The sequence below is a fragment of the Bombus fervidus genome, chromosome 11 (genome assembly GCF_041682495.2).
Source record: "Bombus fervidus isolate BK054 chromosome 11, iyBomFerv1, whole genome shotgun sequence".
Lineage (NCBI taxonomy): Eukaryota > Metazoa > Arthropoda > Insecta > Hymenoptera > Apidae > Bombus > Bombus fervidus.
In genome coordinates, this window is record NC_091527.1 from 7,543,283 (window position 1) to 7,555,472 (window position 12,190).

The 12,190-nt window shown below is 49.0% G+C and overlaps 1 protein-coding gene across 4 annotated transcripts in view; it reads right to left on the reverse strand.

Annotated features, from left to right (window-relative positions):
- Positions 1-12,190, reverse strand: part of Pxb (putative Hedgehog signaling attenuator pxb) — a 229,434-nt gene that overhangs the window by 84,342 nt on the left and 132,902 nt on the right. The window contains exon 2 of one of the 4 annotated variants that reach the window (XM_072012976.1): positions 4,932-4,980. The exons of the other annotated variants lie outside the window; for them this stretch is intronic. The gene's annotated coding sequence lies outside the window, so the exon portion shown is untranslated. The remainder of the gene's footprint in view (positions 1-4,931; positions 4,981-12,190) is intronic. 4 annotated transcript variants of the gene reach the window in all.

Below are 12,190 nucleotides of genomic sequence, written 5' to 3' on the forward strand. Positions count from 1 at the left end.
CGTCTAAGGCGCACGTGCGAGTACGAATATACGAAGCCCCTGTGTGTTTCTCCGTTGTCTCTGGGCAAAACGTGCGAACCACGGCGACCGACCGAGTATATACACACCGACAACGATAATGCCACGGCTCGGGCGAGAAGCACGTTCCCGAGTTCCTGCTGGTCAGATATTTGTAATTTTCTTCCTGGTCATTGGCGACCGAGGTGGACTGGCTGCGCGTGCACGTGCGACTCGTTGATTCCCAAAGAATCTTCCATCGAGGACACTCCACCGTGATACTGTCCTTCGCTCTCTTCCGTAGCCAGCCACTTACCAATTGCCATCCTCGTACAATATCAACGCCTGACTGTTTCACGCATAATTCGTCCAACGAGGATTTCTTTGAGAAAGAGTACAAAGGTGCGGACAGTTTCTTTTTGCGACGAAATACGAACCTTAACCGATATCGTTGAGGGGGAAACGAGAAGAAGATCCAACAATTTGCAATGGAATTGGTAGTGTATTTCAGTGGACGTTTGTTCGCTCTGTGTAGCTCTGTCTCTGTTTAGGTAGTTTGCCGAAGCGTCATCGGGAGACCTGGCAGTTTTTCAGCGGGTCTCCGAGAAAGTGACAGTCACGGAGTAGTAATCGATCGGCCACGCGTTAAAGACCCGATGTTCCTCGAGTTGTTCGGCCCGCTAATTACTCGACTGTCCTCGACAGGCTGCGGTTTGAAACCGAGAGAGCGGAGGCGAAACGAGCGACGCGTGGAAAGTTCATAGCTCCGGCTTCCTTGACAGGAACAGGTGTCGGCTGCACAAATTTCGAACAACAACCAGACCAACTCTTCTCTGCCTGCTCCTGCTAATGAGATGCACCGATAACATCCTGTTCTCGTTAGCCGGCCAGGGAAAGACGCGTCTCGCTCTTTCAAAAGTGTCGTAACCCATAACGGAAGTTAGGGAAGAGGTTTCTTCGTGTTTTCGTATTCCACACGATGCGTATGGTTATCACGGGTTCAGATTTGGCGGCCGAGATTGTACGAATTGGTTCAACCGGTCCTGGGTCGACGCGACGTTTCCAAGAAGTTTCGTTTATCCCGGCTCGATCTCGTTTTCGTTCGTAATTCGTGGTTCGTGTGAGAATTGTACGGAGCACGATAATTTGTATCGTCGAGGACTATCCTGGAGAATGATGTTACTGGGAGCTAGAGTTCGGGAGAAAGATACTCAGTCGTTCACACGTTGCACGACTTACAGAATGCTTGATATTCAGGTTAGATCGTGTCGTGCGATATCTATCTACTATCTAGTATGCGATACACGACGATTTAATTAGTAGAAATTCTAAACTTCGCAATAGATGGTGAACGATTCGATAAACTAAGAAGTGAAAATCAAAGAATAGAATGTGAATGTGAAGAGTAAGGTTGAAACTTGGAGACAAGTTACGAGACAGCGTTCAGATCGAACATATAACACGTGAACTTTATCGATAGAGGACCGCACGTATTTTCACTCCAGAAAGATCGTGTTCCGCGATTTCTTTCCGACGAATTCCTGGACGACTTTCGAGTATCCGAGTGTCATCGGGTCGACAGAGCGCCAGGGACTCGTAATTCCGACTAGGAAGCGGTAGTTTCGAAACGGACGGCAACGTTTCCCTTTTCTCGTCAGGCCAAGAGGTAACAGAAGGTAAGGAAGTCTCGTTTCGTTGGTCCGAACCGGTCTGGATTTTATTTCGTGCGCGTTTGTCTTCCGCTCGGATTACTCTCGCGGCCATAAGCGGAAGATAAGATACCGTGCAGGATACCTACGTAAGGACCCCGTGACATATGGCGGGCGTACTAGGTCTCGCTTCTCTTTCTCTCTTCGTCCTACCGTCTCTGTCGTCGTTCCTTCCCGGTTGCCTGACTTTTCTCTTCGACCTGCTGTCCTCGCCAGCTCTCTCCTTGTCTGCCGTCGACCAGCGGACGCGTTCGACCTCTCGTTACTCGGATCTCGTTCTATCGTTGACGAGCTGCTGCACACGATCGGAAGGAAGTTCACACGGATACGCCGATTCCTTTCAGGAAGGACGCTCCGAACGGACCGAACATTGACCAGCGAGCGAGCCAGTCACAGCACGCTCGATTAATAACGAACAGATTTAATCGATGAGATTTCCCGCTTCCTGCAAGTTCCGCGCGTTTCGTGTTTCCTACGTTCGGTCCCGCGTTTATTCTTTCCGACAGATCGGATGCTTCCGCTTTCTCGGTTAGTTTGGGCAGGTGCGCGTCTAGACGAAAAATATGTTCACTTGCTGTTACTACAATTGTGGCTAGCTGTTGTGTTCTCTAGGCGCGTCCAAATCAACACAATTTTTCAGAAATAAAGAACTGTTAATTTGCAAGTGTTGCGAACAAAATTATATATCATATTGTACATCCTGTGAAGCGCGTTTATGCGATTTCAAGCGTGTCTGCCACGGGATAATCGACACAACCTTGTGTTTAGAGCCAATTTCTCAAAAGGAAAAGTGGTCGATGTTGAAAGAAGGTAACAGTTAGAAGTAACACGTTATCCCAGAAGTAGGCGTGTCCAGAAGGGGATACCACAGAGAAATGAGAAAATTCTAGTTTCCAGGTTCATCGTCTAGCCGGGACCATGACCGATCGTTTCCGCGACGAGGTAAAAATCGGGGAATTGCCGTAACGCGATAATGACATTATCAGGTTCGACGTTGACTGTTCCAGGCCTGCAGCTCGGGGCAAGCTGTAATTTGTCGGAGTGTATCTCGGATCGAAAGCAACGGATCGGTAGCACCAGGCCGCGAATAGGCGGAGAAAGTCTCTCGGAAGCGAGATGTCGGAGATAAAGGAGGCGAGAGTAGAGCGCCTGTTGTTCCACGCTTCACCTCGTCTTCGATGCTGATTTTTCTTTGTCCTACGGACGCCTCGTCATCGGCGTCCGGTCAGAAAAATTTTAATGGGCTTCTCGAGAGCCTACGTTGTCCGAGGTATCGCGCGCTAGAAGACGTATCTCTCGCTTAAACGACACGATATGGCTGCGAGCGATCTCGAGCACGGGCTTGCACGCGACCGGTTAACCCACAATCACGGTGAAAACGCGTTTCACATTGTTTTTCGGAAAAAATTCCGATCCTATCTCGCCCGACTTTGTATACATAGCACAGAGCTAGATAGCTATAGGACTGGATGTATTCTTGCGTCGCTCTTCCGCAACGATAAACCATGAGAAATTGTGTTTCGAGCACGGTGGTTAGCGAAAATTTATGCGTCCCGTGTCATATTTTCGAGAATCGCCCGAAGAGGGTTATCCTCTCTCGCCCTTCATCCACGCCAAAAGTTGCAGTGTGTAGAATGCGATAAACATAGGAACGCAGCGTTGCTGTTTACGGACAAGCTGTGTAACATTTTTTACGTGCGTAAATATCGAAATAATACGCACGCTCGTGCAACGATAATGTTTGTTTTTTTAGACAACGAAAAAAAAAAAAAGATATATTCCGAAATTAATGTACTTTTCAACGAGGGTGTGGGAATCTTGCGGGCAAAATTGCCAGGCAAGGGTACGCGAAGCAGGGTTGCTTTCGTAAATTGCCCTCGAAAACAAACTTTTCGCAGAATATTAATTCTATCGGGAATGTTTACGCACGAAGCGGCGGCGTTTCGGTCGTCGAAGGAAAAATTCGAGAATTTTCGTGGTACAGTTTGGTCCGGGGAACGCGTACGAGCCTAGTAAAATACAATAATAACGCTGGCCGGTAATTGGAATTCCGGCATGGACGTTTCCGCGACAGAAATAATATTTCTTTCCGGCGTTGTAATTCGTTACAGCCAGCAGCGTGGTCATGGCGTTATCTTCGTCTGCATGGAGGGAGCCGCGTAAAAAAGGAATTAGAATCCGCAGAGAGGTCTAGTTTGAAAGCAGTCGTGCAGGGTAGAAAATAGAAAGGATAAAGCGAACCGCAGAAAGAGAGAGGAGATAAGGGCGAAGTGAAACGCGAAGGCGTAAGAGAGAAAAAGAGAAAGAGAGTCGGACGAACGTGGCTAGTAAGCATCGCGTAGGTCGGCACCGGGAGGAACGGCCGGAACAAAAACGTAGCCTTTATTGGTCTTTGTCCGCAATTGGAACGCGATGCTACGGCGCGATGCGTCTACACCGGATGAGATAATCGCTTAATTACTCTCGATACCGTGCTCGTACTCGTACGCACGCGAACCGTCCGCTAACCCAACTATATACGGCGCAACACGAAGAAGATGAAAAGAGACGAACACATAGAGTTTGCTCGGAGACACGATTCAACCGAGTCACGGTTTCCACAGCATGGTATCGAAATTGTTCGCTTTTCGAGGAAACGACGCGAGCAGAAGGGGGTGGAGGTTAAGGGTAGCTTTAATAAATACTCGTGTTGCGTGAGTTCCGATCATAGGCACACCCTAGTCGATCGTAGGCCACGCAATGCAACGAATGGTATTATCAGCGGGAATGTGACGAGTATCGGTGTCGCGTTTGCACGATCCCTGGATTGGTTCTTTCTGTTTCAGCGCCGGCTGTCTAGTCTGGTAATCACCGGTTTCGCGTGTTAATGTCTTCATGCAGAAGGAGAATAAGTGGGATATCCCGGGGGCCGACCGGTTTACCACATGGCATCGTTTCCTAAAATAAGACGTTTCCTCGTGGCAGAGACAAGGGGAACGTCACGCCGTGTCTTTATTAAAGCATTAGAGAGCTGGCGATCTTGCTACGAATCGCTGACCGAAATAATTACACGCTTCGTTTCTCCCTTCTATCGTACGATAGATCGCCGTACGGCCGATCGCGTTCTACCAGTTACGCGGCCCATTAATAACCGGTGTCTGTTGCATGATACCCGTTTGGTCCTCCCACGCGAATTTAATACGCTCTCGCGCCTTTTCGCTTGTCGCGTCTTCGACAGTTACTTACTCGACACGCACTTGGCAGCGGAACTTGTCAGATGTCCGCTCTCGCTTACCTGAAACATAAAAGAACATCGTTGCGTTATTTATCGTAGCGATCGTCATGGATTAACACGAAGCTTATTAATGTTTCGCGAAGATCTGCAAACACTTGAGACGATGTGGAACGTTATCGTAACAATATTCACAGGAAAATGCATGTGTAAGGGACTCGACCATGAGGAAATCATCGTTCGATCACGACGACAGCAACGAGTATGTACTCGAGAGTTCCGCAGGCAGGAATATCAGAGGCAACGTTAGTTAATTCAGCGTAGTCTGCGGGCGGTTTGCTAGCCACGCTCGACAGGAGCGTGCGAGACTTGGACATACGGTAAACACGAACCGGGGTATATGGTTGTCGCGTGGCTTCGGGCCACGTCTATCTTTCAGTCAGTGACCCCGACTCCGGCCAGTCGGGCAACTTAGTCTTCTTCGAGGCGCACCGATACAGCTAGCACGATAGCTACCGTGTCGCAACTGGTCTCGATTCGTATCTCTTGAAACGATAATAATCGGATTCGCAGTTTGATGGCGTTTTCGCCACACGAGCCAGAAATCTTTTCTTCGGAACAGGAAAATTCCGTTTACCGTTCATCGAGTCGAAATCGAGGAAACCGTTGCCTGGAACAGTGTCGAGGACGCGTCTGCTACTCGTCAAAGGAGAGACATTGCACTGCCTAGGAGCAAGAAAGAAAAAACAAACGATCTCGAGGAGACGTAACAGAAAGACGTTGTATCGGCGGGAGAGTCGGTATTTGCAAATGAGAGGTTCTTTCGTAGTCGACGGGACGCGAAGGGAAATTTAAAGATGCACGCGGAAGAGCTCTGCTCTTTCCATCGAGCTTTGTCTCCGAGATTTTCTTTCCTCTCCGACCTCGTTGCAGTCGAAACGGAGATAGACGTTCCGCGGTAATAACAATCGCGGAGAAGTTTGTTCGGACATAACAGGAGACGAGCAATTAATCGAGTTATTCTTTCGCAATTTTCACTCGTTTCCTTTGGAATTTCAAGTGGCTCGAGAACGCGTGCATAAAATCGCGCGGTCGTTCGATAGACCAAAGGAAGCTTCTTATCGAGCAAAGAGAGAATGAGAGAGACGAAGTTATTCGCATCTCGACGACTTTGTCAGTCTAATCTGCGACATCGAGAAATAACGCCTATCACCTTGGCTATCCCATTTCCAGACTTTCTTCCTATTCTTCGAGGGCTTTGAGTAAGTACCCTGTCAGGAATAAGGAGAGTTTTACGTCGATGGTTCTGGTTCGAATAAAAGTTCGTGGAGCACGCTGAATCTTATGTCACTTCGTTTTCTTCTATTTTATCGAGGATACTCCTAATCGAACAAACATGTTTCAATTTTCGCTTGAAACTCTTCTACAGAGTGCATTCATATTTTTAGACAACCTCGAGACAGATTTGTGGCAAAAATTACGGTTCGCTCGATCCTCACACCGTTGCCGGTCGATTGGAGAAAAAGTTTATTGCGACAAAAGCAGCGGAAAGTCGAGGATTTTCCGAACCGGCATCTGGTTCTTCGTTTTTCTTCGGTTTGCTCGCGCCGCAGACCCATCGCGTCGTCGGAATAAATCAAGATATTATTCTTGCGTTGCCGGAGTATGCAGCTGCAGCTAGATTCAGCGACTAAATTTCGCTATAAATAACACCAGCGACTTTTCCATCTTTCGAACTCAAGAAACTTCGCGCGTTCCATCGTCCACCAACTTCCAATTTCCCGTCTAATCATCTTTTTCTCACTCTTATCGCGATAAAGGGTCAACGAGTTTCATTCCACCTCCTCTTTTTCTCTAACTTCCTCGTTGTTATTTGCCGCGCGGAGCAGATTTCCCGTTCGTAAACACAGAATCTTCTTTCTACTATCTCCAGCTACAACGTATCATCCACTGGAGAAACCACGACAACGAATTCGCAGCTTCCACAGATCCGAGATTGCGTGATAACGAATTACTAGGTACTAGAGATTGTTCCTTCTGTTTTCAAAGGAAACCTCTTGCCTCGGTCGACGTACGTACGCGAACATGGAGCTCGCACCTAGCATGCATCGAGCCCTAGGGTTGTTTGAAATTCCGCGGAGATATCGGCGTTACGTCGTTGTAATAACCCGACGGACCAACGCGTATTGTCGGAGCGTGCGTATGCGTGTCTGCTACGTACGTGGACTACGAACTTGTGACACGAGTGCTCGGATTAATCGCGCTCTATGGCCCGGTGTAAGATTTCGTCTGGAAAGTTTGTGAAATAAATGGGCCTGAAACCGTAACGATACGTAGATCGTCTGGGGGCGGGGGGAGGGATGATTAATCGACGAGAATAGTTTGTCTTTCAACTCTTTTAACTTTCGTAATAAAAGATCTTAACACAAAGCGACAGAAGTTATTAAGATGCACGTGATTCTTTGTTATGAAAAATTCATTCGTAAGAAGATCCTGGAAGAAGATGAGGTAGGAGACGTTTCTCAAAGAAACACACCGAGAGACCTTGGGATACGAGCTCTTGGAAGCGGACGTTCTTGACTTTCTCGAAGGACGAACACGAGAGGTACAGTGCGAACGAACGCTAATCCCATTGTCCTCCTTAGAAGCTGACTGCCGAGAGCCGCTAGGATCTTCTTTCCGCGGAAGGAAGACGTACGCGCTTCACCGGCGAATATACGTGTGTTACCTGTGGACAGGTAGACCGCGATGTACATACGTCGACGCGAACACGGCTGCGCTCGTACGATATTAGGCCGATGTTTACATTTCTATCGCGTGCAACAGCCACGGAGGAACAGCATCATGTAGCTTGTTCTAGACAGGATAGAAAAGAGCTGCGGCGTTCGTTTCTGGGATATTTGTGGCAAAACAAAAAGAAAAAAATCGCCTGTGCAATCACGGTGAAGCGTTCCATTAAAAATGGCGGTTATGATTGGTAGAAAAATGTTATTAAGATGAAGAAGGAAGGACGGCCGTGTCAGAGCATTTCCGTCTCTCGGTGTTTGATATTTTCATGGATGACGGCGTCGAGCTAAGACCGCTGGCGAAGAACAGGGGCGTCTGCCACTTTCCCGTAGAAAATACTGCAGCGCAAACTAAAACTCCGCCGGAGATCGCTGGCCTCATAGTCCTGTCTCGCTTACTTATGTATGAAAGTTACGTGGCCCGCGTTCAGTTCCGTCCTTTCCTCGATCCCCGTCCGCCTTTCCTCCACACTGAGCAAACTTCTACGTTATTCATACGCCGTGGATGAACGATGAGTATCTGTCCGCCGCGTCTACTTCTGGACAACTCGTCCATCGGGGAAGGTCGTCGGTTGAACTTCGCGGAAACTCGACGGAGTCACGGACTTGGTCTTCAAGGACAGGCTGCACGAGACCCAGGTGGAACAGAGACACCAGTTTAATCCCCTTCCGTGAGGAAAGAGCACCTCTCGGAACGTAGAACTGGGAACACTTTCAAGCAAGAGCGTTCGTGAACGCGCTTCGTCAGTTATTCCACCGTATTGTTTGGAATGACGTGTTTGCCTAGCGGTGAAGTGTTTCAGAAAATTAAGTTCCCAAGAGGTAGAGACCACTTTGGCTTTTTTAACGACTCAAGGCTGTATTTTTTCACCGTTGCTACCTTTTACAGCGATTCTGAAATTACTTTTATTAAAGAAGTTTAGTTGAAGAAGTTACAACGTTTCGGCAATCGAGTAGCCGATGTTAACGGCGAAACGATTTAATCCGTGAACCGGTCAAGTGGCGCTTTCGTCATGAGAAGCCACGCGCGGTCAACGTGCTCTGCATTTTCAGCGAGGCTTTACTCGCCGTACGTGGCTCGACGAATTAACGAAAGCAAACAAACTGGTCAATCGGTAGAGTAAGCCGATCGATCGTACGGGTCGTCGGAGAGAAAAGTCGAGTCTGTTGGCGCGCCGCGAGAACAGCAGACACGCTTCTCCTTAGATTGTCCGAGGGTGGCTCGGAGGAAGAGGAAGTGGCATTCTGGGTAAGGAAGAGCCTTGTGCGCCACAGTTAGCCGCAAAAGTGCATTAGCGTCGGTCGTCTGGCCAGCTTCACGGAAGTAACGGCTCGTGATAGCGTTTCCGAAGCGAATGGCGAATTTACGGAAAATCTGATGCGCCTGTGGACCGGTGGCTGAAGACTTCGCAGGGTACAAGGAACGGAATCAATTTCGAAACAAAGTTTTTTAAATATCTTGTTCCACTTCAAGTTTCTGACACCGTTTTCGCTTGCAAATTAACGCCTTGAAAGCACGTATGTATGGATGGATATTCACACAGATTAAAAGTCATCGAATATCGAATTCGACGAGTATAAAATCGGGCGACTCGAGCGTGGATCCGCGAGAAGAATAATCGGTCTAGACACCGAGCAGGAAACAGAGACGGTCGTGTCTGTGCAGCCGCGGTGCGCGAGGGAAGACAACGAGGCAGAAGCCAAATGTCTGCTGCGTACACGGGGGATGCTGGAATCGAAAGAAAGGACAAGGAAGAAAGAGGAGGCAACAGCAGCAGCGACGAAAAAAGAAGAAGAAGGAGGAGCTGAAGAAGAAGAAGGAGATGGAGAAGAAAGGAAAGAAGCAGCGGCGGATAAGCAGAGAGCAACGTTACTGCCGGACAGAGTGAATTATGGGACAATTAGTTCCGGCAGATATATAAGCCTCAGACACAGAACCGGCCTCTCTGTCTTTTTCCTTGCTTTCCTCGTCCACGATTCCGTTGGTTCTCATACCAGCAAGGGGGTAGGTTTCTGGTCTTAAGGGACGCAAAGGGCAGCCCGGGGCTTTCGTTCGGTGTCCACGCGAACAGAAAGCTAAGAAGAGCGACTGGACGACTCATTAACCACCGTGCTGCGCCGTTCTTTGTGTCTGCTTGCAGTCTTCGCCGGCCCTTGCCGCGTTTTCCACCTTTTTCCATCCCTCGTGTTCCGTGTCTCGAGGATTCCGTTTAAACTCGTTCGAATTGTCGGCCGCGAGGTTCTTAGTCGCGTTTCCTGCCGCTCTTTTTAACCGCTTTCTTCCATCGAAGCAACCGTAAGAGAGACACCGAGCTTTTCAAACGTTAAAAGACGTATCTTTATCAAGTATGTATTCATACTTCACAGGGGGGACGTAGCAATAGCTAAAGCAACGAGAGACAACGTTGAATTTCAGGCTCGAGCGAACACTGATGCAGTTTCGGACATGTCGAATCGAGTTTTGGCGGCCGCGCCGAGCCGCGGAACGAGCAACGCTGGTGATTTTCACGGTAGCACGAAACCGTGCAGTAGAATTTTCGATTTCTCGTCTGGATGGCGCGACCACCGACGGAAAAAAATTCCGCGCGAACCGCAGCGTCCCGTCGCGCCGACGAACCAGCGGATTCGGATTCGTTGCGGTCGAATCTTGTGGTGGCTGGTCGAGAATCAGGTCGTGTAAATATAGGGGCTGTCGTTTAACGAGCCGTGCGCGCCGTCTCTGTTCGCAAACGAGCGCCGTAGTTTCGGAAGAAAACGACTCGCTTCCGCCGTCCCCGAAACGGCTAAATTTATGCGTCGAACTGGATTAAAGCCGATCGAATGTTTGCCCGCGCGCTTCAAACTTAATGGAACGCGATTGCTTCCTGACATCTGGAAACGTCGTTCGTTTGGAAACCTCGTGCGTCTCCATTTCCAACGTTTACGGATGCGAGTCGAATAAAAACACGAGGGACGGTTGATTAAACTTTATCGACGATATCGATTTTTAATCGAGATTTGCTCCACTTATAGAGCGTCACTTATTGTTAACAGTTATCTACTCTCCTATCCAATCCAATCTTCATCCGCGTATTAATTTATCAGAGAAACGCGATAAATATACCATAAGGGGCGTCTTGCCCCCTCATAACGACAACGTAGACATCACGCGAGCGTAATCGAGAGGAAGCTCGAAACGAAGCACGATTCACGTAAAAAGCATTTTCATATCTGTCTGGCGGAGCCAGGGTAGATTCCACTCGCTCTCCCCTGGTATTCTGGTTGCAATAAGAGAAAGGCGGACGCTCCTATAGCTCGTTAATAGGACGCACCTCCGCTTCAGGGTGGCTCCGGGCTTTCTGATTAATGGCCGTGCTAATCAAATAAACAATCCTACATCTGTCGACCGAATGTGTTACCAAGCTGCGGGTATATAGTATATATCCCTGGCTCTCCCTAATTCTCCCTTCCACCCGAATCGGTCAAAAGAAGCCACGGTTTGTTTTCGTCCCCCATCCTCCTCGACACCATTCGTCCTCGTCGGATCCGCGGTTAGAACGGGTCGAAAGAGACCCGAGCGAAAGAAACCGATAGCGGAGGGAAAAGATAGACCGGAACCGCGAAGAAAAACACGGCGTGGCCTCCGAGTGGCAATTAGAAGGATTAATGATTCCGTCCTGGGGACGACGTCGTTCCATACGGCTGTGTTCCGTTCGACGTGTTTGTCGGTCGGCGTTTGTCATCTTCCAATGGCGCACAGAGGCAACAGCCAGCGGGTATTGTAGCGATTAGACGGGACTTGTACACACTGTGACCGACTACCGTTCATAAATCAACGTTCCTTCCGTTTCACGCCGTAGTCCACCTTCGCGGATCCATGGCTTGTAGTCGTGTCAGCGAGACCAGTGATAGTCGTGCTCGGTCCTTGCTACAAGCTTCCGTACTTCCATTGAAAGATGTGCGGTGGATAATGGAGTTCGCGCGGGAAGCGCGGATGTTACGCGCTTTCAACGTTCGCGACTTAATCTTCAAATAAATTACACCTTACGCGAGACGTTTACAATTGCGCGCTTTGTATCGCGCCAACGGATACACCACGGATCCTTCCATTGATCCTTTCGTCGATCAAATCGCGCGACAATATCGCCAGTTCTGTGTCTCTTCCTGCTGTTGCTTCTTTGTCGGACAAAGGGACCACTATACCAGTTGCGTGTTTATTCGCGTCAAGGCTAGGCGAAGCGCACACGAATCGCGACGCACGTCTTCCAGCAAGACCGCGCGCATAAGTCAATGTTACGTTCGTTTAACGTCTCGTCGTTCCGCCGAATGGGACGCGGCGTTCTCGACGCGCTATCATCTCGTCTTGCGATTCTTTCTCGGTGCGCTATGTACGGCGTGAATTGGTCCGGCGACAAGATTCGACGAGTCAAGCAGAAACGTGACAACTCGCTATACTCTTCGAACGAATGGGAATCAGATGCTAGGAGATAAACGTTTAATCCCTGGCT